The following is a 5,846-nucleotide window of genomic DNA, read 5'->3' on the forward strand; positions in this document are numbered from 1 at the left end:
AGGTTGGCTCAGGATCGGACATTGTTTCATTCTGCTGTGCATGGGGTCGCTATGAGTCGGTTCCGACTCGATGGCACCTGACAACAACAACAACATGCTAACATTGACCATTTCTTTCTTGTACAGTGACCATTTGTATTCCCTCCACCTTCTTTAGATGCTTTCTGGGTCATTCAATATTTTGCCCACAGAATCCTTCAATATTGCAAGTCCAGGATTGAATTTGTATCTCAGTTCTTTCAGCTTAAGAAATGCTGAGCGTGTTCTTCCATTTGGATGTTCTAACTCCAGATCTTTGTACATTTCATTGTTATATTTGGCTTTATCTTCTTGAGCTGCTCATTGAAAATTTCTTTTCAGCTCTTTACCTCCTCATTTCTTCCATATGCTTTAGCTTCTCTATACTGGAAAGCAAGTTTCAGATTCTATTCTGACATCCATACCTCTTTGTGTGTATGTGTGTGTGAATTGAGTGAAGGTTAACAGATGTGATCTTCAGCTTTACATTCAACCAATTGTGTGTTTTGTTTCATCTAAATAATTATGATCCCCTTCCTGCAACAACAGTTATCCTGCTTTCTTCCCATGGTGTCCCTTTTACATCTTATTTTTGACAAATCAATAAAGCAAAAATATTTGTTGAACACATTCAAAACAAAACACTATATTAAGTAAATTTTCCAAAGGGCACATTTTGTAAGCCAGTCTCTTGCCTGTAGGCATACAGCCTTTCTCAGTCCATTAGCCTAGAGCCCACAGCTGCTCTATCTCTCCATGCCATTGCCTCTGCCACTGTCTCTGCTGTTCCCTCCTTTCTAGGTAGGATCTTACGCTCCACTCATGCTCTTTCTTCTTGGTTCTGGGATCGTCTGTTCCTGCTCTATCTCTCTAGGCCATCTTCTCTGTCACTGTGTCTACTGTCACCACTTTTCTGGGTAAGATCTCATCTTCTACTCATGCTTTTCCTTCTTGATGGACCTGGAGTCCTCTGTTCCTGATACGAAAGATTAACTACTCTCCACTTTCAAGGAGTTCTGGTAGCGTAGTGGTTACGAATCGGGCTGCGAACCTTAAGGTCAGCGGTTCGAAACTACCAGCCGCTCCGCGGGAGAAAGATGAGGATTTCTACTCCCGTAAGGATTTACACCCTCGGAAGCCCTGTACAGGGTCGCTATGGGTCGGAACCGACTCGACGGCACTTAGCAACAACAACAACTTTCAGTTATACATCTTCTACAATTGCAGTCGTGATAATAGCAATTAATTCATTAACCATTACTCATGACTAAATCATAAAATCCTATCACCATCATCCCCTATCTTCTTTTACCAGTTACATCTGGAAAGGAGGAAAACTATTCAGTGGGGATTCTACTTTACTCCCCTCATTCTTAAACTAAGCCAGCCACTTTGTGTCCTTATAGTTCCCCATTTTTGATAGCCAATATCTAAATTCTCTGTCCCTATCAATCAAGTGCAATGAGAAAACAAGCTTGATCCTTGATAAGAATAATCATTCCATTTAGGTTGGAATATTGAGCAAGTGCATCCATAAACAAAAGTCCAATTCATCAAATTGTAGCAGTTTATATTTGCTCACATTATCAAACATCTGTATCTTCATCTGGCTGAGTTCTGGTCAGCTATTCACCAAAGCTAGGCCAAGTACTAGGTACAAGTTAGGGAGCTCACACAAGCCTTCCCACACTTTAGACCAGCTGGCCACTTTAGTCTCAGCCCTAGGCCCTAGGCACCAGGTCTGTGCCCATGGACTCAGGGGTTCACACATCACTCTATACTTCAGACCAGGCAGCCCATCCTTTTTCTCTCATCTCTAGGTCAATCAATGGGTGTCAGTAGAACATGGCAAAACTTAGCAGGTGTCTTCAGTGCTGTGTTTCCCCCACTTCCACTCACAAGTAGACCAGGGCAGTCACCAACAAGCATAATAGACTGCTTGCAAGTTCTCTTTGAGTTTCAGTGTTGGGATGGGGTTATGCCTGATGGGATTATTTTTCTTGCCTCGGTACTTCCAATGAAAACAGCTTGCTGATATTCTACAAGTGAAGCAGTCTGATTTTTTTTTTTTTTTTTCTGCTGATATATATATATATTTTTTGTTTGTTTGTTTGTTTGTTGTTGTTGTTGTTGTTTTCGGTAAGATTCTTCTGTTCTCCCAGCTAGTCTGTGTTGGTCTACATATATTTTTAGTGGGAACGTCCCACCTCAGAATGTTCTGGTTTGGGCTCAGAATTCTACCTAAGGCACCATACTCTACAAAGGCTTAATAAGAAGCTTATGTCTTGGGCAAATTCTAATTCTCCTTTTAGCTAATCCAATAAGTTATAGGCTGAAGGTGGGCTTATAAACTTTCTGTAATCATAATTTCCAATATTCATTTCTATTATACTTAAATGTCTATTTTACAATAGTGCACAGTGGAAACCAATATCCACAAGATAGATAAGCATCTAAACATTTTTCCTCTCATTTATCCATTCAGATTATGTCTCATTGCTGTATCACAGAACACTGTTGTTATAAGGTTATGTATAAAACATTATTTACCTCTGTGTCCTTTAGCCCATCCATACCTCCTTAAGTCCTCCCTTATCTTCATTGTTCACCTGCCACCCTCCCTTTTCTTGTGTATTGCTTCCCTCTCCTTATATATTGCCCTTCCCATGTTTCATTTAATATGAAAATCTTTTCTTAAGCATTTACAATAATGGTCTCATGCAATGTTTGTCTTTTTGTGTTTGAATAATTTCACTCAGCATAATGTCCTCAAGGTTCATCCCTGTTACGAGGTGTTTTCAGATTCATCATTATTTTTCAAGACTGCATAGTATTCCATTGTGTGTATGTACCAAAGTTATCTTATTACAGACAGCATTATGCTTCAAAATAGATCATGAGAAGTGTTTTTTTTTTTTTTTTTTTTTTGTGTGTGTGTGTGTGATAATTGTTACATCATTTCTCTTCAACTTGACATTCCCAGCATAGTAAACCATGTGATTGTCAGCTGGAGTCCTTGTGTGGTGCTGTGGTATAATGCACTGGACCACAAGTTTGATTTGAACCACAAGGTTGGTGGTTCAAACTCACTAGCTGCTCCTTAGAAGCCCTATACGGGGTCATTATGAGAGAGAACAGATTAGATGACACTTAAAACAAACAACAAATGCCTAGGATATTGATCTTTATGTGTTCTGTTACATTTTTGAGAATTTCCAATTTTCCTAGATTCATAGTTTGTACATTCCATGTCCCAATTGTTAATGGCTGTTTGCAGCTTTTAATGCTTATTTTGAGTTGTGCCTCATCAGCAATTGAAGGTCCTAAAGGCTTCATTCCATTTCCATCATCACAGTCAACTCTACTTTGAGCAGGCAGCTCAGTCATATTTGAATGCCTTCCAATGTGAAGGTCTCATCTTCGGACAGTCTTTGACAATATTCTAGTGCTATTTATCATATTTCAATATTCAAGTGTTTCCTGACAGTGTTTCACTGCTATTCATAATGTTTTCAGAGGCTAAAAAATTGGAAGTAGTATACTTCTCTGAGTCTTTCTTAGTCTGGAAATATGCAGGGAAGAAATTAGGAAAATGCTCCCCGTCTCAGTCATTATACTGAATGACTTATTGTTAGTTGTTGTTGAGTTCACCCCTAACCCCAGCTCATAGTACACATACCATCCTTTTATTTGGTTGTAGAAAACTCATCTGCATCATAGCAACACATAAGCCTACTGAGAGATGGAAATGTGTTGCATTGGCTAGAAACCAAGGCTTCCCATATGTGTGTATATATAGAGAGATAGATAGATAGATAGATAGATAGATAGATAGATAGATAGATAGATAGATAGATAATGTGTCATTCTTAAAGTTTTAGAGTGCTATGACCGAACCCCATATTCATCACAAGTCAGGTGTTTTTTATTTGGTGATTTTGTATTGTTTGGTGATTCATCAGAACATGTATCACCTTATACCAAAGTTCATTGTATTTCTTAAAAAATACATGTTCTCATTATGTGATGCACGCAGGTTGTCTCTGAGGTGAACCTAAGATCCCAAGCAGACACAAGACTACTAGGATAAGGACACCGATCAGTAGCACCAATCCCTCTACAGGTGCTAGGTCCATCTAGTCTTAATTGTTGCTATTGATTGCGGTTGAGTCAGTTCTGACTCACAGCAACTTTGTATAAGGTTTACAAGGAGCAGCTGGTGAGCTTGAACTACCAACCTTGTGGTTCAAACTGCCAGTGCATTAACACACAACCCTATACTAGGACCCTGTCACACACAAAAAACACAAAGTTGTTGAAAGCTGTTTATTATTACAAAGTAATAATATGCACTATTACAAAGTAGTGACAGCTGTTTATTACATACAGAAAGTAGTTTATTTTTATTTAGAGATACCAACAACCAAAATAACCATCAAAAAAGCATAGCTCAATGTAACCATCTCTTACCCATTTATCTTTTCTCCTCCCAAACCCCATGCTTTCCTGAGTCAGGAATCCCACTTCTGTTGACACTAATTTGTGATAACGTATCAGTTTAGAGAAATTCTGCTTCCTATCCCTAGTCAACCCAGACCCCAGCTCATTCATAAGGATCTATATGAAAAGAGGCACAGACAAGTTCTGGAGGGAGTTTCCTTAAAGAGATTCATGTCTCAGGATCATCAGGTCATTCCACTGCATTATCAATACAGAAGCTCCAATGCATCTCTAGCCCAAGGTTTATGTGTAGTCAGTGACCAGAGCCTCATTGAATATGTATGAGCTATCAAATTCATGAATATGTATAACCTATTGCATTATGTCTTCATCAGTTCCTGGAGTTATTTGCCAGGTGTGGTTTTCAGAGCTCCTGCTACATTTGTCACCTCTAAGGGTTATTTTTACGAAACCTGAGACAGACTAAGTCCAAACCAACTTTTTGGCTCTGACTCATCGTCTCTTCTAAGATTCTCATTCAATTAGTTTTGGATGAGACTCACTTTATTGGAGACTTTTTTTTTCCTACCAATTTTTAGATGTTCTTTCAGTTTTGCCTGAGTACTTGTTTGAGGGAGTCTTGGTGTGGCACTGTAGGATAGCATTAAACTATTAACTGCAATGTCAGCTGCTGAATCTCATCATCATTCCCAGGAAATTCTATAGAGTTGCTATGAGTTGGAACCAACTTGAAGGCATGTAACTACAACATGAATAACTTGATATGAGGAGTCCTGCTCTGGTCCAGTAGGATAAGCACTGGACTGCTAACTGAAAGACCAGAGTGATTCATACCCACCAACTGCTCCTCAGAAACCTTAGGGTCACTATGAATAGCTACTGACTTGATGGCATCTAACAATAATAACAATGCTTGCTATGAATTGAATTGCATTGAAAATCAAACCCCTGTACTTGTAAATATGACACTGTCTAGAAATAAGGATGTTTATATAGTTATGTTAATGAGGCATGTGATAGGTAAGGTTTTGTGTCAACTTCTATGGGCCAGGATTCCCAGTGGCTTGCTAGATGAGATGTGGTTCTCTCCATAGTGAGATTTAATACAGTATAATCAACTCTGTGATTATTTGCTATGAGCAGGCATAATTAACTCTACGATGATTGGTTAAGAGCAGCCAATCAATTGAAAAGATGTTTGTGTGAAAGTGTGGCCTCCTTCCAATATAATAGACACTCAGGCAAAGCTTGCTTGCTTTTCTTCTTCTTCTGGATATTGGATCTGCTCATCCTCTAACCTCTAGTTCTTTGGACTTTGCCACTGACCTGCTCTATTTTCTGTTGGCCTGCTGGCTTGCCTGTCTGCT

This window comes from Chrysochloris asiatica, unplaced genomic scaffold (genome assembly GCF_000296735.1).
Source record: "Chrysochloris asiatica unplaced genomic scaffold, ChrAsi1.0 scaffold00022, whole genome shotgun sequence".
In the NCBI taxonomy this organism is placed as follows: domain Eukaryota; kingdom Metazoa; phylum Chordata; class Mammalia; order Afrosoricida; family Chrysochloridae; genus Chrysochloris; species Chrysochloris asiatica.